General features: G+C 43.3%; 1 protein-coding gene across 5 annotated transcripts in view; it reads right to left on the reverse strand.

The window, feature by feature from the left end:
* LOC119557217 (mucin-2) overlaps positions 1–27175 on the reverse strand; it is a 115597-nt gene that overhangs the window by 44293 nt on the left and 44129 nt on the right. The window lies entirely within an intron of this gene.

The following is a 27175-nucleotide window of genomic DNA, read 5'->3' on the forward strand; positions in this document are numbered from 1 at the left end:
TTGGTGCGTCATTCAACACGTTCGTCGCTTTAAAGTTTAAACGGAAAGACACGAATCGCCTACCGTGCCAAAAATAACAAGGGAGAACGCTATAGTCGAGTACCTCGACTATCAGATACCCGTTACTCAGCTTAAGCGACCAAAGGGAAATGGAGATATGCAAGCAGCAAAGCGAGATTTAAATGCGCCACCTACCGGCGGAAGACAGATTTAAGCGTTGCGTGCGTCAGGGTAGGCGTGACAAATTCATTGTTCAATAGAATAAGTTAGCCGCGCACTTTGCTCTCTCTGAGCGCCGGCAGTGCTTTTCTCTTTGCCGCTAAGTTCGGCTGACAACTATTTACATACACATACATACACGCGTAAAAACATTTCGCACTGTCTGGCTCTGACGTCATAGCTTTTTTTCTTGGGAGGTTTGTGGGCGTTAGAGTGGGCGTAGAAAAATTTTTTTTGGGTCAATCGATAGGTATGGACAAGACTAATACATTTCAGTTAAAATTTTCTATCTAACATCAAAACTGTAGGAGCCACAGTTTTGGGCGGTTTGTGGGCGTTAGAGTGGGCGTGGCACTCTACTGAAACAAACTTGCGCTGCGTAAGAAGCTCAGGAATCTGCTCGCCAAATCTCAATAGCCTAGCTCTCATAGTTTCCGAGATCTCAGCGTTCATCCGGACAGACGGACAGACGGACAGACGGACAGACGGACAGACGGACAGACGGACAGACGGACAGACGGACATGGCTAGATCGACTCGGCTAGTGATCCTGATCAAGAATATATATACTTTATGGGGTCGGAAACGCTTCCTTCTGCCTGTTACATACTTTCCGACGAATCTAGTATACCCTTTTACTCTACGAGTAACGGGTATAAAAATAAGCCTAAGACCCTATATCGGGCACGTTTCCCGCAAATAGGGAACAGGAACCACGGATTTGGTGTCGTAATATTTCGAACTCTTAACGTTTAATTTAAAAGAAATTCTTGATTCCCACGGTCGAATTTTATAATCACATAGTGATGTTCTTGAGGTTGTTAATTTGCACCATCGATTCGTGCTTATATACGCACTCCAGAATCAGAAACAGAGCAGAAACAAAACAACATGCGTCATTGCGTTGCAAAGATTAAAAATAATATTGCATTTTGTATAATTTTACTCTGCCTTCGAACATGATTTTTTAGTGATACAGAGAGAAACTGTAAGAAAAAATGTTTACTGATACGGCTAAGTTGCATTTCCGGTTCTGAGCCTCATATAAAAAGCACTGTCCGATGATGATACGATTGTTCTACAATCGACGCCGTATCCAATTACCTGTGCTCCTTATCATTGTGAACATTGGGTTGCCTGGGCATTCGGATTACGTGATAGTTGAACGGGCGCAGACCCCCAAGAATGGTATAAAAAAACCAGAGCCAGAGCAATCATCATGTCATCGGTGTTGGACAAGCTCGACATTGTCATCCGAACGGAATTCTTGGGATTTTAACACGTCTTGAATTGAGATACCAATGTGTGGGTGTGTAATAGAAAGCGATGAAAAAGCATAGAGATCTAGAGATATTGCAATGCCATATAGAATGAAATATCTGGTAGAGCGGTCGATCAAAAGTCTGGGATGGAATGTGCTGAAGACATGTGCGGAAGATTGCATTCACACGACGTAGAAAAGAATAAGAATATTCACTGATGAGATACATTATATATCAAGAAATGCAATCTAAATTCAAAAAATTATAACATTTGTAAAATTGTATAAAAGAGTGCAAAATACCTCTCAATAGAAGACAGCCATAATATCACGTAGAGATTCAAAGTTGACGAATAGCCGTCGCTTAAAAGTCTGCGGTGGAATGTGCGGAAGAATGCATGCCGGTGAATCTTCTGGAGTCGCCGAAGAGATTAAGAAGCTTCATTGATCGTTTCTGCAGCCGGCAAAAAACGAAAGAGCGTAAAAAGAAAACTCTCCACTGCTGGTTTGAAACTCAGCTGTCGATCGATACTGTTTAGCTCCAACTTAAGCTTTGGCATTCTCCAGTGGGGGGGTTCAAAACCCCACTACCGATCGGCAAAGCGGGGGCTTCCACCAAAGAAAAGAGCTTTTAGTTCCAATATGAGCCCAGTAAAAGCTTAAGAAATAGAGCAAGGATCCTGGAAGGCGACGGGGGGCATCCTGAGGTCCTGTCCTCCAAGTCTCTTAAATGACAAACTATTCGCAAAGAGCGGGGCTGGCCAAAGAGAAGCCCCCTGCTGCCCCAACAACCTGCAAAATCCATCCAAAAACAAGAAAGGAAGTTAGCTTCGGAAAGCCGAAGCTTATATACCCTTGCAGCTATAATTATTAAATTTAAAAACACAAAAAATGATATTCCCAATAGTATAAGATAATATGTCAAAAAACACCGAAGCTATAATTTGTTTCATATTATTTTCGTACCAATTTTCCGATCGTTCCTATGGCAGCTATATGATATAGTCGTCCGATTTTGATAAAATTAAATTCGAAATTCAGAACTAATTAAAAAATGTTATTTCCAAGCATAGGAGGTTATATGTTAAAAAACACCGAAGCTATAATTTGTTTCATATTATTTTCTTACCAATTTTGCGATCGTTCCTATGGCAGCTATATGACATAGTCGTCCGATTTTGATAAAATTTAATTCGAAATTCAGAACTAATTAAAAAATGTTATTTCCAAGCGTTGGAGGTTATATGTTGAAAAACACCGAAGCCATAATTTTTTTCATATTATTTTTCCACAAATTTTCCGATCGTTCCTATGGCAGCTATATGATATAGTCGTCCGATTTCGATAAAATTTAATTCAAAATTCAAAATTATTTAAAAATTGTTATTTCCAAGCTTAGGAGTTTATATGCTAAAAAACACCAAAGATATAATTTTTTTTCATTTTTTTGTCCGATTATTCCTATGGGAGCTATAAGATATAGTTGTCCGATCCGGCTGGTTCCGACTTATATACTACCTGCAAAAGATATAAGACTTTTGGGAAAGTTTCAGCCCGATAGCTTTAAAACTGAGAGACTAGTTTGCGTAGAAACGGACGGACAGACGGACAGACGGACAGACGGACAGACGGACAGACGGACAGACGGACAGACGGACAGACGGACATGGCTAGATCGACTCGTCTAGTTATGCTGATCAAGAATATATATACTTTATGGGGTCGGAAACGTCTCCTTCACTGCGTTGCAAACTTCTGACTGAAATCAATATACCCTCTGCAAGGGTATAAAAAAAAGAAAAAGGAAAAATCCGCAGGCAACAGAAGAGAAATAGTTAAGAAAAGTTTTCCTGCCGGCGGAAGGGAACAAGAAAAGTAGCAGCCAAAAAGACGAAAAATGATTCCCCAAAAAGGGGCGGGGGCGGGGGCGGGGGGGAAAATCCGGCCAGGCGACCAAAATAAACAGTAGCAGCGGCGGCAGAGCTGCGGCAGCGCTGCCAAGGCAAGGCTCGAATCAGGGGCAAAAATGGAAGAAGATGGAGAAAAAAAAGCGAACGACAAACAAGAACAAAAACTAAAGGAAAAGTGAATAAAAAATGGTGAAGAAAACGAGACGAAAAGAGCCTGGCTTGCATTGGTATTGGTGCTATTATATTGGTATTGGCGCCGCTTTCGCAGCCAGCGTTAACGTCGACTGCGACGGCGACTGCGACTGCGACGTCGGCGCCATCGTGTGGGTGTTTTGCGGGTGTGTAAGTGTGTGGGTGGTAAGTGCGTAAGGCTCTCTCTTCCACCTTTTTCCACATTTCCACGTTTCCATGTCCCCATGTGGCCAAGACTTTCACTCTCGTTCGGCCGTCGTCGTTTTTCCTTCGACGCCGCCAGCAGCGACGTCAGGTTTTTCTTTTCTGCTGCTCCTGTCGCGGGGGTTGGGGGGGAGGGTGATGTGTGGGTGGTGGGTGGTGAGTGGTTGGGGTGGTGCTGATGCCCATCAAGAAGTGCTGCCAAGCAAGCGCTAGAAAAAAGCATGCGAAAGTGCGCCAACTGATAAATTTGGCCGGCAAAAGGCAAGCCGAAAAAGGAAAATCAGGCAACCGTTTCAAGGCTGCTGCTGCCCCACGAGCGGGTCAAAGGTAACAGGTGGTGGGGAGCAGAGAGAAGGGAGGGAGGGGGTGCACCACCAGGCGACCTTGAGCACCCCAGCCTGGTCTTGACGGATGGCAGACGTCATTCTCGGAATGGTAACACAATCGCAGTCCGTTCTAATTACACCAACAGCTGGAAGCTGAAAGCTGGAAGTTGTGGCTGTGGCAGCAAACCACCTGTAGGCCTGTGTCCAGCAGTGGGTGTTGCCCCACATGGGCGGGTATTAGACAGGACAATGGGTGGTGGGTGGATCACACACATACACCCACACAGCCTCTCTGGGTTTTTACTGCTCTGCCAGAAGGATTTTCTCGCGTTTAGCTTTCTCTTATTTTTTTTTTTGCTTCTTACCAGGCAAAAACTGTTCTCAACAGGTTGCAACAGGCTGTGTGTTTGTGTGTGTGTGTGTAGGGGGTGGGATGTCCTTATGGGCGCCTAGCTTTAAGGCGACTTCATGGGGCCGAGGACGAGGCCGTGTGACCTTCAGTGTCGGGCTAAGGCTAAGCGCTGCCATGGCAGCAGTCACAGTAACAGTCACAGTCCCTCATCCTGTTTTTAGTCAGTAATCCTGGCAACCAGACATGTGTGTGTGTGTGTGTGTGCGTGGGCGTGGACGCGTGTCCTAGCTGAGTATGTGAATGTCCCTGTCAATGCCTCAACAAATCCATTCGAAAATCGCCTGCTGAGCATGTGTATCAGGGTGGTCCCAAGAATGAAATCTTATGTTCACCCCTTTATCTGATAGAGAAAAGTGTGAAACTAATATATTTAAAAACTACAATATTTTTTGGAATAAGGTCTTTTGAAACATCCTCAAAGTTTCCCTTAAAATTACTGATACAATGGCAGCCAGAACTTCTTTCAAAGAAATTGATTTTGTCAACTTTTTGAACTCGGTCAATATGACTGAAGAAAAAGAAAAAAATATTAAACTGTTTTTTTTTTTTTGGAAAACTAAAGTACTTTGGAAAGATGACAAACAAATTAAAAAATAAAACCAAGTCAGGGCCACCTATATGAAAATAATATATTTGATCAAAGGCCACAATGCGTATGAGTTATAAACTTTGAAACCCATTTACAGACTCTTAAACGAGTTTTTTTTAAATTTGTTTTGCAATATATTTACTTATGCGCACCGTATAGCTGGGTGAGAGTAGGACCCTAAAAATGTCCATACAAATGCGAACCGCCCTAATGTGCATATACGCAGAGAGAGTTCTGACATTCTAATCTGAGTTCAAAATGTTCTTAAAAATAGATAGTGCTTAAATCAAGATGATTAAGCAATACTTACATTGCATATGTCAACAACTAAACTATTGGTCCAGTCAGTAGTGTATACTCATTGAAAAGATGTGAAATAAACTCAATTTAAGTTTTCTCTTCTCACCATTTCGTTCTAATATGGAGATAATTAATACCGAAATGTACTTACACGGTTTTTAAGAACGAATGTTCTCAAATCAAGAACAATATACTTGAATATTTCTCTCTGCTTACATATATATGCCTTGGGCCCCTCAAGACGCTCCTCTCACCATTTCGTTCTAATATTGAGATAATTAATACCGAAATGTACTTACACGGTTTTTAAGAACGAATGTTCTCAAATCAAGAACAATATACTTGAATATTTCTCTCTGCTTACATATATATGCCTTGGGCCCCTCAAGACGCTCCTCTCACCATTTCGTTCTAATATTGAGATAATTAATACCGAAATGTACTTACACGGTTTTTAAGAACGAATGTTCTCAAATCAAGAACAATATACTTGAATATTTCTCTCTGCGTACATATACATATGCCTTGGGCCCCTCAAGACGCTCCCTAGCTAGCAGTTCTAGTGATAGTGTCCCTCCAATAGGCTTGACCGCTTAAGCGTGTCCTGATTTATGGCTCCTATCTGCCTTGACGTCTTAATCGCCACTCAATAGTCAGTGGGTTGAGTCCCGCTGACAGGGTGCCCACTGTAAACCTGTTTTTGGCCACTGGCAACTGCATTGCAGGATTTGAAAAGGCAACGCATTAGCAGAGACACGTCAAGCGAGCCAGAAACTGGGCCCCAAAAGCGAAACCGAAGCCGCAGAAATCGGGGGCAGAGTGTTCAGAATGGGGGGGGGGGGGGGGGGCGGCGAGGTTTACGTAGGGCCAGGCCAGTATTGAATTGCAGCGACCTACATAGAAAGCAGCGAGGACTGAGAGCTGCACTTTGAGATTCGAGATTCGAGGCTTGAGAGGCTGTCATGCGACTGCAACGTGGCCAGAGCCTTGGATCTTGAATCTTGGATCTTGGGTCTCTGGTAGTAGTATGGGATCTCGTCTTGGGACACAAATGTTACGCTCTGCACTCAATGGCAAACGCAGCGCGACGCGGAACTAACAAAACTCGTTCCGCGGAGCATTCGCTCTCCTTGATTTGGCAAACCGGTTGTTTAGCTGGGATTGGGGATCTGGGATCTGGGACCTGGGATCTGGGATCGGGGGTCTTGGATCAAATCAGATCAGAATTGAAGTCCCAGCGTTGCTCAAGCAAAGGAACTCCCGGGTGACCACTTGGGGGAATTTTGCCAGCAAGCAGACAAAGTTTTCTACTCGAAAATCAAATTAAGTTCACCCCCCCCCCCCCCTCCCCTACCCAATGCGGTGAAATTGACTGGGAAATTGCTCTCAAAACAGGCAGAAATACACACTCGCACACACACACACATGAGACGATGATACGACCACTAAGCTGCGACCCAAGTCCTTGGTCCTTGTGTGTGTGTGTGTGCGCCTTAGTTTGCCGGCACCCTTGAGTGTTTATCATGTAAAACACCAAGAAAACATGTCAAACATGCCAAATATGCATGACCTACAAATTATGCGAATGCGACACCCCGCGCACACACACACACACACACACACGGGTGGCAGGTCAGGTCGTGGATAACCAGAAATCTGGGATTACTCGGAGCTCGAATCTTGAATCTCGAAGCAAGAAGAGACAACAGTAAGTCGTGGTCCTTTTGGCCCAACCCCCCCAACCCGCCAACAACCCTCGGCAAATCAGCAAATCGGGGTGAAGTCAAGATGGGCAGCTCCCCTCGTCCGTTTCACTTCCGCATCCGCTGGCCAGGGACCCAAATTCAGAACCAGACCCAAACACACACAGGCCAAACCTTCTTGACCCGCCTTCGAGCGTGTGAATCACTTTGCGGTCGAGTGTGCGTGTGTGTGTGTGCTGTGGGTGTCCCAAGTGTCCTGAATGTCCTGGGGGCCATATGCGAGCATTCAAATTAAGCAATAACACAACACCAGAGCGAACAAGTTTATTAAATAAGTCTAAGCTCTCTCGGCAGACAAAAAGGAAACCACGTCAAAGGAAGTCATAATTGCAAATTACACACATAATCATTCGAAGGCCAGAAGTCAGAAAGCAGAAAAGCAACACACACGCAGCGCACAAAAAGGGGGAAAAGCGGCACACTTAAGCAGCTTTCTTCGTTGCCCTATGAATTTATTAGAAATTCAAGAGTGAAACTCTCGGATTTCTCCACACTCGATTCGACTCGACTCGTCCAAGCACAGCACGTCCTCGATTGACTGACCCACAAATGTGTTTAGCTTGTGGTGCCAGGGGATGACTGCCGAAGGGATGGGGGATGGTTGAGGTTGAGGTTGAGCATGGTGTGGGTTGGGATGGTATGTCTAAGGATGGTGGTGTGGGACCACCTTGAGACTCGGGGCGGTGCGTGCTGCGTTAAACAATTTCACTCTCGGGCAAGTTTTGCCAACGTGGCGCATGATACTACGACCTGCCTTTGCCCCAGGTATCGTGTGAATTAATTAGCCAAGACTCCTTCAGGTCTTCCGCCCACCCAAAAGGCCCACTAGCGCTTCCTCTAACACTTCCATTTCCCCCCATCTACTGCCATCCCAAGGAGGCGGAAATTAACCCTAAAATGATTTGAACACTTTTATGCCACTTTTGCGCCAACACCCACCCCCCCTGTCCCACTGCCACATGAGTGAGCATAAGGTCAGGCCCATTTTGAACACCCCTCTGAACCGAAAAGAACCGCCCCGGGTCCAAGTTTTATGCGGTGTCCGGTTGCCGTTTACCGAACAAGAACCGGAAGCCAAGTCAAACGAAGGCGGCTGTCCGCAAATTAGCATGATATGCGTGCGTGTATGAGGAAAAGAGAATAGGGGATGTGGACGGGGCAAGGAAATGGGTGTGGAGTGGGCAGCGATTAGGCCCATCAAAGGATTAGACGGGTTTGGGACGACAGAGAGAGGGAGAGAGAGAGAGTAGAAAGGGTTGCCATACCCGGGGTCAGAGGTTGAAAAGTTCTGACACGCAATTACCCGATCCGATCCAGCTCATGTGTGGGATATCCCCATTTCCATACCATCCCATACCACACCATATTAACCCCACCCCATCCCATCCCATCCCATCCCAAGGGTTGTTAATACCGTTTTAAGTGATTTTATGATGAATTTGTGCCCTAAAACTCTAGCTCATTTCCACATATCAGCAACTTCATCATCATTAACACGAAACACTTATGCTGTTATGTTAACTCTATAACTTGTCCTGGTTTTTGGTTCGGGTTTGGGTTTGAGTTTTGGGTCTTTTGAGTTGCGGGTTCGAGGCGAAAGTTTTTAGTGTGAAAATTTCACAGCCATTTTATAGGCGTACTTAAGTGGTTTGCCTCTTGGCGGCACTTCTAAGCCAGGGCCAACCCCCACACCACTATGCCACATTGCTGCTCTATTAGGCACACACACACGCACATGTGTGTGAGAGTGTTGATTTTTGTGGCATTTAAGCCTTTTTGAACTTTGAACTTGTCGGTTGGCTGGCTGGCTGGCTGGCTGGCGGCATAATGGGTTGGTGGTTTCCCAGTTTACTGCCATTGGATTGGTGCGCTCGTTCGCTGGTAGTTTCGTGAATTGTTTTACCAGTTTGCCACCATTTGTTGCCTGTTTATTTTGACGGGCCCTGACTTTGGTGTGTGTGTGGGGGTGTGACGAGTCATTTAATGCCATAATCCCGTGCTCCTAGTCGTGGTTTAGTCGTTGTCACTGTCCCCATTCATTGGAATGGGGATGTGGGTGTGTGGAATGGGGTCCTGTGGCTGGTGGTTTAAGTGCCTGAGTGCGTCTAAATTGGCGGTTAACCAGAAGCGTGATTGATAATAAATGAAGGATAAGTTGTAGGGCTCTAGGCTGTTTTCTACTCGGAAAGAGAGTGGGTAGTAATATAAGAACTCCGCCTGGATTAAATCATCACGAGATGATTAAAACAATAAGATCACCTTGAAAGAGAGCATCACAAATGAAGGTATACTTCCATATGGAAAGATCAAAGATCAAAGATATACCTATAGAGACTGCATTTTCCTGACCTAATGAAGGGGAAGACCTAAAGGAACTCACCCTTGAGGAGTTCGTTACAAGAAGATCATCACAATAAGAACATCTTAGAAGAGATCATCAGAATTGTAGTATTCCTTGGTTATATGGGAAGATCAAAGATCTCTACCAATAGAGACGGCATTTTCATTATAAGAGCTCAACCTAAAAAATATCATTACAATATAATTACAGATCATCACATGGTAAGTGTTTCTGAGCGAAGTATTTCAAATATATCTACGTTAATACTATAAGAGCTCTTCCTGAAGATAACCACTTGTTAAGTATTCCTTCTATATGGGAAGAACAAAGATCTGTACCTATAGAGACTGCACTTCCCTGAGCTAATGACGCAATCTCGGCACTAATAGAACTTTGATGAGCTGTAGAGGAGCGAAGCGCGGATGAGTAGAGTACATTGATCCCGAGAGGCCTTATTTTCGATGGAGATTTCTGAAACACTAGTGTGTGCGAATGACTGAGACCCCCCTCCCCAAGTATCCATGTATATGTGTACGACAGAAATAAGCTAAACTAACAATCCGAATCCCAATCCCAGTCCCAGTCCGACTCCGAATCAGAGTCAGAGTCAGAGTCAGTTTCCGTGTCCCAAATGGGCTCCTTCACTTGTACAGTCTTTCAAAGCTGCCAAACTAGGGTCCGCTGCTCTTGCCCGAAAGAGTGACTGAGTGAGTCAGTGGCGTGGGAAGGGGGGTAGGTAGGTAGGTAGGTGGGTAGGGGGGGGAACACTTTTTGGCAATACATTTTTGGCAAATTTACTCAGCCGCAGAACGACGAACGAGCGGAGCTTGACGGCGATCGTTGCCTCTCGCTCTTGCGCTCTTTAGGGACTGTAGTTTGAAATGTGCATGTACCCACACATATACACAGCAAAAAAAAAAAAAAAAAAAAAACGAAAAAAAAAAGCGGACAAAGGCAGAGCCTCTCTCTCCGGGCTACTTCCTAAATTTTGTGTGTTGCCCTCGCTAGGTCGCTGAGCTGCGATCGTTATATATGCACTATATCAAGTGTAGTGGTGTGTGTGCTGTGTGTATATACATATATTGTATGAGCGATCGCTCAGTTTCGCTGGTGTGCGTTGAGAAACCTCAAAAAAGTTGCATTGAAGCCGTTAACCTCGGCAGCGCGTTCGTCGCCCGAGTTTGTTTTTGGAAATTATAAATGCCTTGCCGCGCTGTACCTCACACAGCAGCCCCCCCCCCCCTCCTACACCCTTAAAAAAAAAGAGGCAGGGGGGGGTGGGGGGGTTGATGTGGAAGACAGATAGAGTAGAGTCATTTGCCAAAATGTTTCCTTGGCGGCGAGGGGCTGCAAACTACAAACACATGTGCGCCACCAGAAGACGCAAAAGACCCCTGCGGAGCATGGAGCATGCAGTATGCAGTATGTGCATCTTTGTAGTATTTGTGCTCTGCGCGATCGTGAGTGGCACTAAAAATTACACAAAAATTACGCAAAATAAAACAGCAGAGCTGCACTAAAACCGAAAAAATATATAAAAACAGGGCACTGAAATGTAGAGGGAGATGGAGCGGAGGGGCACACAAACTCAAACTCAAACTCGTTCGGGAAAGAAGATTTGTGAGTTTGCAATTTTTGGCACACCACACACAAACGGGTTTCGATTCGATTCGTTTCGTATCGTTTCTCTTCTTTTTTGGCTTCGTTTTCGGGCTGGCATGCAACTGCCCCTGCACCACTGGCATTGTTGAGCAATTTGCGCACAGCTTTCTATGGCAATGGCAATGGGATGGTATGGTATGGTATGGTATGGTATAGTATAATACGATATAGTATGATGTGGTATAGTACAATATGGTATAGCATGGTATGGGATGGTATGGTTTTGGAATGGTTATATTATGGATGGGGCAGTGGATGGTTATGGAGCAGGGACGTCCAGAGGTGGAGAGTCCAAGATGCCTGCCCTTAAATCATGTAAGATCGATGGGGAGCCCGGTGCAGCGGTGTTCGGTGCTCGGTGTTCGGCGATCAGGCATTCTTCAGGTTTTGTGTTTTGTGTTTTCTGGGCTGGGAGTCCGTAGAAAGTTTTTGTGCTTTGTGCGCCGATCAAAGAGCAGGGAAGGAGGGCTAATAGGGGGCTGGGAGATTGGGATTTGTCGACGATTTCTCTTTTCTTTTTCGCTTTGGGTCTGTTTTTTTTTTTTTTTTCAGCCTGGAAGATGCAACTTTAACTTTGATCGTTGCAGGAATGCAATCTGTTCTTTTTGAACGACCAGTTCCCAGTGGCAATTGCAGTGGCAGTTGCACATTTCACCTGCCTAACGGAATCAATTAAAATCGTTTATGCTAATTTTTTGTGGGCCCCAGCATTTTTCATTAAGACCTGGATAAACATGTTAAAAAAAAGTAAACAGAAAAAAAATAAAGAAAAATCGACGCAACCACAAAAAAAAAATGAGCAGATTGCTCGTGGGCGTGGGCGTGGGCGTGGGCATATGAGCGTGGGTGTGGGGCGTGGCTGACATGGCATGTGGGTAGCTTTGTCCATTGCCCAACCCTCCCCACTTGCAGCGGCCCAAAACTCCCACATAGCCACACCACACCCACTAACGCATGGGTCTAGCGTTACATTATATTTTTAACATTTTAAAAATGGCTGCCTTTTTGCCCCACACGTATGTACTTGCGAATAGTATGAGAGTGTGTGCGAGTTTGCATTCAGACAATTTAAGCACATAAATATATATTGGATTGGAAAATGCACAAAAAGTTGCACAAAAATCAAAATAAATAACTGCGCGCGTAGGCATAACAATTTATTGTTTAAAAAAAAGCCCCCACAAGCACTCATATTCATACCAAAAAGGGTGGGGGGGGGGTTTACAAAAAAAAATAGGCAGCAGAGTGCCGGCCAAATTGCTGTACTTGTTGTTGCCATTGTTGTTGTCGGCCAGTCGCGTTAACGTTAATATAATCCAAAAGTATAGATAAATACCCAACCCCTTTGGCCTCTGTGTGCCGGTCGAGAGTTTTTTTCACACACAGAGAGATGTTGGCTCATTGGAGTCCTTTGTGTGGTAAATGTGTGGATATGTGGGTGTGTGGATATGGATCCAATCCCGAGCCCTTTCCCGTTAATTCCCAAAATCAAATGCGCACACACGTAGGCAGCAATTGTGAAGTGGGCGGTGGGAGCAGCAGTGGGAGTGGGAGTGGGCAGTTAGCCAAAATACGCACTTCTCACCCACCCACCCATTTATCCACCCACCCATCCACCCAACCACCCATCCACCCACACACACTCATACAATTCTTCCAACTCTTTTCCGCCTGCATGTCATTTTCATAATAATACGCGCACATGTATTGATGCATGTACCACGCGGCGTATGTGTAATTTGTCCAGCAAACGCCCACCCAACCACCCTGCCGCCCACTTCCACCCACTCCCGCCCACTTGCAATGCAGAGCGCCAGAAAACAAGCAAAACAAAAAGTGAAAACAACACAAAACAAGGCGAAAAAAAAATGATGTCAGTGGAGAAAACGAGCAAAACAAACGAAACGAAGAGGAAAAAGAGGAAAAATGAACCAAATAAATGTGCACGTGTGTGCGTGCGTGCGTGTGTGTGCGCGAGTGTGCGTGTGTGATTAACGAAAATGCATTGGCCTTATGGCGGACAGTATATCCGGTGCCCACTGCCACACCCACCGCCTTTTCCGCCTTTTCCGCCTTTTCCGCCCCCCTTGTCAGCTGCATTTGCATTTTATTTTCATGCGTATGCATTGCTGTATGCGTGTGTGCGTGTGCCGTGTGTGTTTGTGTGTGTGTATAGGGCCATGTACTGAGTTTTGGGCATGTTTTTTTTGGTTTATTATTAAACCTTTTCATTTTTTTGTGATGTATATTTATTTTTTGACTTTTTCGTTTTGTTTCCTTGCGAGTCCTTTTTTTTAACGTACATTATGTATTACCAAACACACACACACACTCGCATATTTACATACACAGAGGCAGGGAGAGTGAAATATGTCGTTGATGTTAATGTGATATTTGGGCGCTGTTGCATTACCGTTATTTCGGGCCCCACCGTACATAGACAACCGCCCACCACAACCACCACCACCCCACCCCCTTCACAAACAAAAATTGCCCCCCCCCTTATGTATTTTTTTTCGAGTCCTCTCTTATTTCCTTACTTTTTTACCTTTTTTTTATTTTGAGGATTCGGTTGGGGGTAAAAAAATGTTTTTCACGCAATTTTCCAGCCGCTAACGGCAATTTGGACATCAGCACGAAAACATTTTCGGTGGATGGGTGCAAAACTGGCTGATCTGCAATTTCCCTCAGAATAGCTGCGAAACTTACCATCCAGCGATTTTCAAAAGCTATCCCAAAAAAAACCCTTGACCGGTATACAAAAATCGAACGAAACCTATATCTTTTAGGCGATATATTCGTTTTAGTTTGGAGGATTTGGGCTTGGAACTGGTCATATGTAGACCATCATCCACAAACTGCTGATCTCTGGGAAATTTCGTCTATTGAGCTGTTCAATTTTCTTTTCTTCATTTTCTTTGAATAATACTAGCAACTTCAGCTAATTATTCTGAACACAATATAGAATTTATTTTAGTTATATTATATCATTAGTTAAGCAACCAATTTTTTTTGGAGATCGTACACCCAAGTAAATATATTTCTTAAATTTTAAAAATTCTTCATTAATTTTCAATTGAATTACACGAATTTTCCTAAATTTTAGAAAACTTTTTCCTAATATACCTCACATAAAAACCATTTTATTCTAGTCATGCATTTTTTCAATTTATTAGAAAGCTCCCTGTAGCATTTCTAAAATTCAGGGTGAATATTTTTGAGGGTTTATGAATATCAGGATTTCGGAAAGCTAAATAATTGTTATTCAATATTAAACGCATTGTGGTTCAATAATTTTTCATGACCACTTCCATGGCTTCCATGATAACTTTATTTTGTATTTTACAAAAATATGTTTTGGTCAGAATAAGATTTTATTGCTATAGGTAGATAAATACCTATAAATCTAAAAATTTAACTGTTACAATTTTTGTTTTAATATTTCATATTTATTTCATTTTGTTTTTAGTAATAACAACATTTTAATGGTCCAATTGGCAAGCTCTTCATAAATGTAAAACAACTGCGATATCTAGAACTAGTTTGAAACCGTAGGTAGTTCGACATTGTAAAATTTCCAAATTATTTAATTGATTGCTATATTAAATCAGCAATTTCCTGCGTACTCCATCTAAGTCTTAAGCAAGTCTTTAATATTGAATTAAGAGCCAATTTATATAGAATTTCCTCACTAAATATAAATTCTAATATTATAGTTAGAATTTGTTAGAAAAGTTAGTTTCTAGGCTGCATAAAAATGTCACTTGGCCTCACTTCAAAATCATGCAGTTGATTGCCAGACAAATTCCATATTTTCCAGTGCAACCCATTTGATTCATAAGGATGCATGCACTTTTTAATTACGAATAATTAAGATTATCTCAGAGTAGTTGTGTAGGCGATTGACATTAATTCGTTGCTATTTATTCCTTGCTATTTATTCCTTGAATACATCCATCCATCTACTGACCGCTCAACAGGTGGCTACTAGCTTTGCTTTCTATCCTGGGGATAGCTAAACCAGGTGGCAAACTATTGCTAGTTGAGATACAAGTGCTTGCATACTGTGTGTGTTTGTGTGTGTGCATGGCCATATTTTTCTGATGCACACACATTCGAAGCGCTGAGCTCGCTAGGCCTATTAAACAAACATATTACGAGCCCCCCTCCGCCCTCCCCCCTCCCGCAACGCACCCACACTCACGCATCCATCGGATAGCATCCCAGTTGGCCTGCTCACACTCACGCGCCAAAAGCGGCGCCCGAAAGCAGGCAGCAAAAAATGCACAAACTGCACATGCAAGTGCACACACACACACACATACACAGGGGCAATGCACATGCATATATGTAGTGGCAAACGCCTAAATGTGCGGCTGTGTGAGTGCGCGCGTGTGTCGGCGGATTTTAGCGCATTTTTATATAATTTCCACTTTGTTGCCTCGTGTGCACATTTATTTATTTTGGTTGTTTTGTCCTCTTTTTTATGCTTTTTTTTGTCTATTTTTTTTTTGTTAATTTTCGCTGCCACACGCCACGACCTTGCCGCACCACACCCGCCTACTGCCAGCATTAACTGCGCTGCACTTTTCCGCAGCGGCAGCAGCAGCAGCAGCAGTTGCAGTTGCAGTTGCATCGACAGCGGCAGCAGCAGCAGCGCTGCACTTGCAGTTGCATTTTTATAATATTTGGCCTTTTATTTTTTAGTTTTTTTTTTTGTTTGCATTTTTTTTGTTGCCACTTTTTTAGCATGTTTTTTTGCCATCCCAGGGACCGCACAAAAAACGCCCATAACTGGAATCGGCTCGCCGGACTGGCCGGACTGCATGCTGCATGCTGCATGCTGCATGTGCTGCATGCGTGTGCGTGCATCCTTTTTTCGGCTTTCGGGGGTTGTTTTGTTCGCCACTACACACACACACACACACACGTGCGTATCCATGTGCAACGACGCACTGGGAAAAACATCAAGCTGGAATTGGTAAAAAAAAAAAAAAAATAGGGGAATGCAACGCTCTGCCCGACGCTCGTGTGCTCATCGTTCGTTCGTTCGATTTCCGTTGACTTATTTTTTAATTTTATTGGCGCCACATTCGCAGTCGACGTCGCTGCCGCCGTCGCCGTCGCTGCCCAGTGGGCGGTGGGCTGAAAAGGGGGTGGGGCAGTGCATCGCACTGCAGTTTTCAGCTTTCAGCAGCAGCAGCAGCATTCAATGTCAGTGCATCGGGAATTGGTAGCTGCCAGTCGGGTCGGCTGCTTTTCAGCCGGCCGGCTCGTTTGTGAGTGTAGGCCTACTAGATGTGGCAGCTCGGCTTTTGGTTTTGTTTTGTGTTGCCTACTTTTTGTGCGCGTGCATTTATTTTCGACGCTCTTAGTCCTTGTTTTCTTTTTTTTTTATCATTTTGCTCTGCTTTGGTTTTTTTTTTATTTGGTTGAACGTCGTTTTTTTTTTTTTTTTTTTTTCGGCCACTGTCCAGCATGCGTGCGGCTGAAAGTGCGTGTGCCAGAGCGAGTTGGCTGCAGTGCTGCGTTGCTTTGGTTTTTTGCATCCTGCCCAGTCGCCGCCAGTCCTTCGTCCTCCTCTCAAGTTGTACTTTTTTTTTTTTTTTTTTTTTTTTTTTCATTGCACTTTTTGGCACTTTTCCATTATGTGCTTCGTTTTGCGTGACTGCGACTTTTTGATAGGCCTACACACATGCGTCGCTTATTTTGGGGGGATTTGAAAGGTTTGCCTATGTGCAGAGCAGAGCAGAGCGGCAGCAGCTGAAAAATGCAGGGGCAACTGTCCATCCTCCAGGACGAGGCTGGGCCTCCAGTGCGTATACGTAATGCTATGTACATTTTTATTTGGTTTTGCTTCTTTTGCTATTTTTTTTTTGAGTCTAGGCATAGCTCCACCCGTGTGTGTGATTGTTTTGCGGGTGTGTATGTGGTGTCCTTAACTAAATAAATATAATGAGTTGGACAGTGGGACGAAAGCAGCTGAAAGGGGACAAAGACACTAGATATATATTCACTGAAGTAATAATAATGATAATATTGATATCTTGATAGTATTTTCTGTTTTCTATCTAAAATAAAAGCAACAATTTGAAGGCTGCTTAGATATTATAGCTCCAATAAAGATGGATCTTGAAATAATAAGGTACTAAGTACATTATACAATTCTTTTACCAAGATTTTTATTTAACATGTGGATCTCAAGCTCTCTTTTGGGGGATCCTGGCCTACATTGATCAATCCTACATCAAAAAACAAAAAGAAAGAAATCAAAAGGCTCACAAAAAACATAATCGAACCCTTTTCGATTTATCGCCGCCCCTTGTCCCACAGCTCAGTAAAATCCCAATGGGGTTTGAAAAGGGTTCGGGGTTGGCTGGATGTTAGCCAAAAGAAAATAAAAATAAAAATCCACAATAAACGCATCGAACTTTTTTTCACATTTGAAATTGCATTTTTGTTAGTTTTTCCTTTTTTGCCTATATATTTTTATATAAATATCTATCTATATGAGGAGTAACCCGAACCCGATGCTGCTGCATTCCCTGCACGCATATTGTGCAAGTGTGTGTGTGTGTGTGTACTGCAACTGCAACTGGTGTTTGTGCATTATTTCTATATAAGCGAATATAATATAAAAAGACTGTGCATTCGCCGATTTCTTTTACTTTTTTTGTTTATTTTTTTTTTTGTCATATTTTTTCTTTTTTTTTTAGCGAAGCTACGCAGCAGCGCAGTCGACGTCGACGTCAATGTGTAGGCTCATAGGCCGAAAAAGGACGAAAGCGTCGCTCATTTGCCACGCATCTGTGTGTGAGTGTGCGTGTGAGAGCCGAGGGGTGGTGAAAGAGGGGGGGGGGGGGGGGAGGTCAGAGGGGTTGGGGCAGGCAAAGTGCACACATATTTTTATAGGGTTTCGATTGCATTTTTTAATTTTTTAGCTTCTTTTTTGCCAATTGCATGTGCATGTAAGTGTGTGTGTGTGTGTGTGAGTGTGTGTGTGTGTGAGTGTGTGTGTGTGTGAGTGTGTGTGTGTGTGAGTGTGTGTGTATTGCCGTGTATTTGGATTACGCTTTGTAGCTCGTTCCGCGCCCTTTGCCCCCCTCTTATACATGCACTGCCCAGTTTTTGGTTTTATTTTTTCACTTTTTTTTAATGCCCCTGCATTCAAGTGTGTGTGTGTGTGTGTGTTTTTTGTGAGCGATTTTTGCATTTTTGCAGTTTGTTTTGGGCAGATTTTTATTTTTCGGCGACCAGTCCCGGCTCGTCCGACAGAGACAGCAATAGCGGGTGAGCGAGTGAGACAGGGAGCAGGGGCGGGGGGCAGGAGCAGGAGCTTGACCAGGTCCGGCTGAGCCTGAAGTAGGGGTAGTGAGTAGTGCGTGTGTGTATCTGTGTATCTGTGTATCTGTGTATCTCCACCTATGTATGTATGTGTGTGGCCTGGAGAAATGATGGCCACGACGACGCTGGTGACGATGACGATGATGATGATGATGATGTTGGCTCATTACGAGCTGCCTGCATATTATGTGCAGGCCAGCGGTGCAGCGGCTCAGAACCGACTTTGCCGTTGCCGTTGGAGCATTGACAACTGCAGGCACATATAAACATATAATACATATACATATACACATACATATACACAGACACATAGGCAGAAAAACATAGAGGACATCAACGCCAAAAATTTTGTGAAGCCTCAGCCTCTGTCTCAGCCAACGACGACTGCGACTGCGACGCTGATCTCAAAAACACATTTTCTGGGCAACATTATTTTTCGTATAGTTCGGATCCATTTAGATGAACATCAGTTAGCTATCGGATTGGACGTGCGTCGTTCTAAAGAGCCAACCACCAGAACCAGTACCAGTACCAGGTCCAATACCAAGAGTACCAGCCCAACCAAAACCAAGTCAGCCCAGTCATCCCAGTCAGCCCAGTCAGCCAGCCCTTCAGTTAACCCAAGTGAAGTTTTAAGTTAAGTTAATACCCCAGTTCAGTTCAAGTGAGGCCTAGGAGCCAGCAGGACACATAGACCAGGACACTCCAGTGCAATGCCAGAAACAATCAAACGACAAATCCGCAACCCAAAGTGGAGCGAGCAACGTGCCCCACGCCCCGCCTTTTTTGTTCAAGTGCTGAGAAACTAATTTTTTTCGCAAGTGACATCCACGATAAGTGACAACTAACCAAACCCATCATAAACAATCTGACTACCCAAAAGATCAACAATCAAGATCAAAATACAAAACTGAGAACCGAGTGCGTGAGTGCTAGTTACAAAAAGGTCATCGTAGCGCCATCACCAGGAGCAGCAGCAGGACACCCAAGCAGGTAGGTTCCATCTTTTTTTTTGCTTTTTTTGTAAACTCTCCTTAATCCTCGTTCCCTTGGTCACCTACTAACTCCTGTTTGGCGTCAGAAATTACAAAGTTATAACAACAATAACCGGGGGAAGCAAAACATTCACTTTATCATTTTTAACACTTGGCCACGTTGGGAAATGCAGAAAAAAACCAGAGAGCTTCCGTTTTTGCTCCTGCTTTTAACCAGCAGGGATGCAAAGGATGTTGCCACAGGAAAAAAAAATGAAGGCAGCCAGGCAGCAACTAAAACGGCGCTTAGCACAGGCAGCCTTTTTCCATCCTGCCCGTGCTTAACCACATCCCCCCAGCCACACCCATGTCCCCTGCATCCTGCATACTGCATCCTGCCACGAGGCATAGACATAGACAGGACCTCACGCACACATGCACATCGCGAGGGGTGCAACAAAAAATGCAAACAAAGACAAAGTCAACAAAGTTTGCAAGCCAGGATGTGCGAGGTGCGAGGGGACTCGACTAAAAAGAGGCGGCAAAGTGTCCAGGAGTCAATTGCCCAACAATCGCCGGGATCCCCAATCCCCCAGTCCCTACTCCCTATAGGGAGCAGTATACCCCCCACTACTTCTAATTGTGTGCAACCCATGGCGTTCGAGGTGGCACATTGGCGGTTGAGGGTATGCGAAAGGGCCCAAAACCACTGGACGAGGCAACCACTAATGTTCACCATTTAATTTCAATTTGCGCGATGCGCTCTAAATCGCTGCTTATTAATTTGGCGCGATTTTAATGAAATACAATGCAGTTACATAGGTGGAGTCAAGGACAGGAAGCCCTATCAAGTCCTAAGTGTAGTAAAAGTTTAATATTAGTTAACAATTATTTGTAAAACTTAGGGATCCCATCTGATTCTATATTTCGATTTGAGCTAACGTATCCAAATTAAAGGAAATAAAACAGAATCAACCAAAACAAAAAATCTTAGTCAAAACATATATAGTTATCCTTAAAAAAGACTTTGATATATAATAATAATGATAATGTTATAATCCATTGATAATGTATACTAAAATTATGCCGTACTCACAACATCAATCCAGTTTCCATCATTAATCAAGAGATAATATAACGCACCATAAACACAAAATGAGTATCAGTGTTTTTTCGAAACATATTATTTAACCATCCTTTATAAGACACAACAAATAGACATTAAAAGTCCTACCCATGCTAAGAAATCTTAGAAAATAACATATATTTTTCGAAGCATTCCCTATTTATTATAGAGCACTTATATTTTGTTGTTTGCTTAACTAATTGTATTCACAAAAAATATTTATTTATAAGGGATTCGGTTTCTGTGTATTTCGCCCTTGGCTTTTACATCTCCTTGTAAAAGGTTTTTAAGTATGATATTAGTTATAGTAAAGTATTTGAAATCTATCCTGACCTATTTTAATTGTTATAATTCCCAATTGGTTCTAGTCCGCCGCATGTCACAATTTCATATTTTTCTCACATTGAATAGACAATTGGAATTCAATGAAAAGTTTTAATTAATTTTTGGACAGTTTTATTTTTTGTTCTTTCTGTGAATGCATAATCTACTAAAATAGCCAAGGATTCATAAGCTTAAGTCTTCAGGAAGTGCAACAATTTGTAGAATTCATATTCCCTCGGCCATGAAAAGTAAACTGTGTACAGGGTTCAAAGTCGAAGCACTTGGGGTAAACGAATGTACATTTAATGTGTTTTGTGTGAAATTTTACTTCCTACTTCTACTTTTGTGCAAACACCCCTCCCCCTCAACCCCCCTCAAGGCCCGATTTCAGCCGATCTCCACTGCGATCGGGCGAATTCCAGCGAAAAATTCACGCCGTCTCTCAAATTGGGACTGCAATTTTTTGTTTTTAGGCAAAGAGCAGGCGGTTCAATGACCAAACCAAAACCAAACAACAAAACACAGAACGCTCGCACACACATACGTAATCCAAACAAAAGCCGAAAAAACCAAAAACCAAAACAAAACAACAACAAAGGCTCAACTAAATGCCTTCAGATTCTTTGTTTGTCTGTGTGTGTTCTTGTGATTGTGTGTGTGTGATCGAGAGAGAAAAGCATTGCAGTTTGCCAAAAAATGAGCACAAGAGAAGGAAGAACACATGCAAAGATGACGACGTTCTGAGTAAAAAATACAAAAATCCAAAAAAAATTAAATAAAAAACCCGAAACAGATTCACGCACACACACAATCATGTAACGAAAAATATCAAATAGCAAATTACTCATGCGAATGGGGATGGGGTGCGGTTTTTTGGGGAGGGGGGGGGAAGAAAGAGGCAGCGAAGAAAGCCAACTTGTAAAGTGACAGTAAAACTTGGAAAAAATGGAACAAGATCGGTTGGTTCATCGAGTATTTGTATAGTATATATAGTATTTGTATATTTGTATAGTGATCCTCACTTCAGTTTTACCCTTTAGAACAAGTTACGTGCCAAAAGATTGGGTAATTTCCGAACCCAAGCCACATATGGCGCCGTGATTGGAGGACTATTATTAAGGTAATTATTAAGTATACGCCACATGGCAGGCCAGTCTTTACAAACTTATGTTCATATTATTAGAAGGGGCAGTTATAAGGGTTCCATATTCCATATTCCCATACTCCAAATATTCTGCGATCCTCTGCTCATAACTGCTCAAACGGACAGGTATGTACATATATATTCTCTTCGTTGCAAATGCAAAATAATGCAACGAACCTTGTATCCGGTTAGACTAGAATTTCGGGTATTAAATGACACAACAACAGGCAAGGGAAGGCCAAACTAAAAAGCTGGCGAAACTGTTTCCATACAGCGAATAAAACGCAGTATAAAAAAACATATAGTATGTACACCTTGTATATGAATATATACCATATATATATATAGTACCTATGTATATGGTCACAAACGCCTACGAAAAAATGCGCAACTGCATAGAGGCATAGGAGGAAAGCGATGGGGGGTTAAAGAGGGTTTGAAGAGGGGTTGTTGGAAGAACCAGAGCGGCACTTGTATGTCTTCACACACACACACACTCACGCAGGATCGTGTATCTGTGTGTGTGTTTCTTTTCGACTGACTATTCAGTTTGTGCGCTACAAAAGTCGAAAAAACAACAGCGGCGAATTCTGTGTGTGTGTGATCTTTTTTTTTTGGCAGTCATTGACCCTCGACCAACGACTCGAGCGAACGATCATGGCCAAGGCAGCGGCAGAGGATGGGCAGAGTTGCGGCAGAGGTGCGGCAGAGCCCCGGCAGAGGCGATGTAGAAAGATAGCAAACAAGTTAAACAGAGAGCGATAGTGTGCATGGGTATGGGTATGCACATGCACATATAAATTCGCATGCCTGGTGCTGGTGATCTCACCGTTCTCCGTTCTCCGTTCTCCATTCTCCACTCTCTACGCGTTCTCCGCTCTCCACTTTCTTCTGGGGGAAGCTTTCCGGCGGTACAGGGTGCTTAGATGCGTCGGAGCATTGACTTGGCCAAAAGCAAATGATTCACGACCCCCAAAATCGAACCGATGATGATTATTTGGATGATAATTATTTGAATGATGATGATGATGCGCCGGCCGTTGACTCCGCCGCTCTGCCAATGACTCTCCGCCTATGACTCGCCGGCAAATATTAGAAGCTCGCAACGCTACGCTACTTCTGCTCCTTCTCGATCCCCCTTCACAATTTCAATTCCAATTCCAATCCCCATCCCAATCCCAATCCCACATCCCCATTCCAGGCAAGCCAAGCTGATAAGCGCGGTTCAGTGATCGCTGCACGCGGCAAACAACGAACCGAAAGCTAAATTTAGTATCTCGTGCACACAACACCAGTGGTCTTATCAGCCTGGGCTCTCCATCTTCCTCTTTCTCTTGGCAGAGAAGAAAGTGCCCACTTTCTCCATATCATATTCGCCTTGTCCTGCCACCCAATGAATGAATGACACAAACGGGAGGAGCTCTTCTCCTTCGCGGAGAAGAAGGAGGAGCTATCAATCATTCCCCCACTGTCAAATGACTAGGGAAAATTTTTAATGAAAAGCATGCCTCTCTACTCGTCGCAAACAAGGAGTGTACCATGTCAAATCCAAACCTTATTGAGAAAGGGAACTAGAGGAAACGGCTGAGCACCCCATACCCCATAGCCCCCACTCCCAAATCTCCATTTCTCCATATCTCCTCTTCCATTCCAGCACTTATCAAAGCCAGCGTCGTTATAGAAATTTTTAAACATGTTTGAACTACACACACGCACACCCAAACACACCAAGACATCCTGCTTGCTCTCTTATTTGAGTAACTCTATTCATCATTTCGTCCTTTTTGGGGGGGAGGGGGGTTTAAGGGGAGCTAACCAGAAGCGGCGAAAAAGAAATTTCCAGAAGTGAAAACTGCTTACAAAGATTTCTGCTACATCTGCACTGTCTCCTGTCGTTTTCTTTTCTTTTCTTTTCGTTTCTTTCCTTTTTTTTTTGTAATACCCGCACACACAGACACACTGACAGCAGAAAGGAAAAGCGGGAAACTGCCTCGCATGTAAGTACAAAATTCTAAAAAAGGCGAACAAAAAATAAAAATATTAATCCTTAGCTTAAACATTTGCCAACGTCGACTCCGCCATCTTCTTGTCGCCTGTCGCTGGCTTCGTCTTCGTATTCGTCCTTGTTTTTACCCCCCATCACCACCCACCGCACACATCGCGGCACCAGCCTCTAATACAGCAATCCTCTATTTACTACTATTTCACATTTTCCTTGCCACTCCCACTCCGCCCCCTTATTATTGATTGTGTTATTATTATGCCACGGCAGCGGAGTCGACTGCGATCGTCGATGCTTTTGTGATTTAAGCGCGAGGAGCGGCGCAGGGGGGGCCCTCTAAGGGGGAGGGGGGCGCTGTCTAAGAAGGGGCCAAATGAAAAATGTAATGTACCCAAAAAAAAAAAAGAACGAAATCAGGAAAAGTAGCGCCAGCAACTACGGCACAGACTATTTCATACAGCAGCTTTCATGGGAGTAGAACCTTAACTTTGGGGGGGGGAGAGGTAATTGATAAGAGATCATACGTTTGCTGTAGAAATCAATAGCTCATTGGATTTAATGAAAAAAATCTTTAAACAACATAAAAAAAAAACTTTAACTGAACTTAACTTTAAAACACTCCAAAGGTCTTACTAAATAATAAAGTTCAATGAAAATAACTTTTTTTTTTAGAACAATGGGTATTTTTAAAAGGTACTACAAAATATCTTTTATTTTGTATTTTTATTTCCTATCAATTCTTTATTTTTCTTTTCTTAATTCTGTTTTTACTTTGGCTTATTTATTTTTGACAGTTATTAGTACATAAAATTACAGAAGTAAAAAAGAGTACAACAATGACTTTTTTCGGTTCCTGATTTTTATAATAGAGCTGTTTTCTTAAAAAAAAAAAAAAAGTTAATATAGATAATAGAAGAAGCCCAATTTTTGCCCCCAATTTAGGTAAAATGGAAATTGAACGTAGCCCTTTTTTAATAGTTAGCCCCCGGCTACGCCCATGGCAGCTTCTAATCCACCCGGGGAGCGTCCCAGCAACAACTACATTGTCAAGCCGAGGCGTCGGCAGCGACTGAGGCAGAATCTCGACTGCGTACTTGCTGCTGTTGGCTTCGTATCGTTTTTATTCAAATTCATAATCGCAAAATTTTTATATTCTACTTATGCTCAAAAGACGCGCATGTATTGCTCCTTGCCTCTCTTTTTCTTATATTTTTTTTGTATTCTGCGTAAGTGTGTGTGTGTGTGTGTGAGTCGCGGGAGGGGGGTGAAAGTGGGCGGGGGACTAGTGCTTGGCTTTGTGCCGGGCCTACAATACAGCCCCTTTAGAACCCCCCCCCTAACTACCCCTTGTCTCGAACCTCCCCCACTGTAATCGGAAACTTTCCTCTTTCTTTACATTTTTCATCTTTTTACTTTTTCCCATTTTTTCCTTGTGCTTTCATTTTGCTTGTGCCAAAAATACAACAACAAGAGGAAAGGGGACGGGGGGGTTGGGGGGTTTGGGGGTAAGAGGTTGAGAACGGAATGAATGAATAATAAAAACGAAGCACTCGATGGCGTAGAATTTGAATAGAAGCTTAGTTTTTCGCTTATACAACAAAAACTTTCTTTTTTCGGGGTTGTTTCCAATTTTTTTCTACTTTGCGCGACGAGTGGTTGGGGGGGGGAGGTGGGTTTCCTGCAGGAGGAGTGAGCGGTTTCTGCTGGTGGTGGGCGGTTGGGCGGTTGGGCGGCTTTTGGGTGGAAGACATCGACATCGAAGCTGTGTGCACAGCCTTTCTAGAGGAGAAAGCAGCGGGGCGGGGCAAGGAAAGCGTTTTGTAAAAGGGAAACGCTCACACACACACAGGCAAACATAGACGCAAGACGGCAGAAGAAAAACTGAAAAGTTTATAATTACTTATTTTTTGATGAATTGGGTAAATATTAAAAAAGGAGCGCACAAAAAGAAAACCGAACCGAACCGAACTGAGCTAAATTCAACTGAACTGAACCGAACCGAATCGTGGGGGGGGGGGGGGGGGGTTTTGGTAAGGTTTGGTTTGGGTAAAACTTGAAGCGACAGGCAGCCAAAAAGGTACAAGCGAGTGCTTAAAAAGAAATACGACTACATTAAAAATTATCGATCGATTTCTTATACCTATTCTGTTTTTTTTGTTTTCTGCGAATGGAAATTTAATGGAACAGAAACAGCAAAACAGGAGGAAAAGGGATTATTTAGAGCGGTAATTTTGCAACCCCATCAATGTCTCTAGTCGATTCTAGAGATTCTAGATTCCATCATTCAGATTCCAGTTTATGGTTTAGGGGCTGCAACGCCGCCCCCCGGGGAAATGCAGCTGATGGGGAGCCTTCCCCCCATCGCCATCATCAGACTTAATTGCTTTATCGGCCGCCAATTGGGATGTGGGCGTGGCCGGTACTTCATTTGCGCAATTAATTTATTAAATAATTCAATCGGCTGTTCGGAATATTTCAAGGAAGCCAGGGCAAGCAAGGCTAGCGACCAGACATCCTTATCCTTATTAACTTTCATTGAATTTAAATTTCTTGTTTACCGCCGCCTCAGACCGACCGCAGTACCATCCCAACCCAGCCCCCCTCCTACTGCTACGCCTCTGCTTTTTGCTGTTTGACTGATTTAATCGAGCCCCTCGCGACTCATAGTCATTAGGGTGGGTCGATTTAGGGGGCCTAAAAATAGGGGGAATGATTCTAAACTTATGGTCTAAAATTATGTTTGACCCGTTTTAAAAGCGACTTACAAATACTGATTTTTTAATGAGCAAAACATTGGTATTACTAAATTTTAAGCCCCTATTTTTTGTTTAAACCTTCTCATACATCTGTGCTGGCTACTATGATATTTAATAATATAATGATGATGATTAAAAAGAACTGTGAAACGTTATTTTAGACCAATATTGCTGCGAACCCTTTAAAGAACCCCCATACGATTTGTTAACTTTTTGGGCCCCTAGAAATCGACCCACCCTAATAGTCATATTTCAAATAGCCAGCCAAAAACTGTTTAGAACCAAGACCACTTGTTCGGCAGCTAAGTATTACGACTCTTTTGCTC

This window comes from Drosophila subpulchrella, chromosome X (assembly GCF_014743375.2).
Source record: "Drosophila subpulchrella strain 33 F10 #4 breed RU33 chromosome X, RU_Dsub_v1.1 Primary Assembly, whole genome shotgun sequence".
Taxonomy (NCBI): Eukaryota; Metazoa; Arthropoda; class Insecta; order Diptera; family Drosophilidae; genus Drosophila; species Drosophila subpulchrella.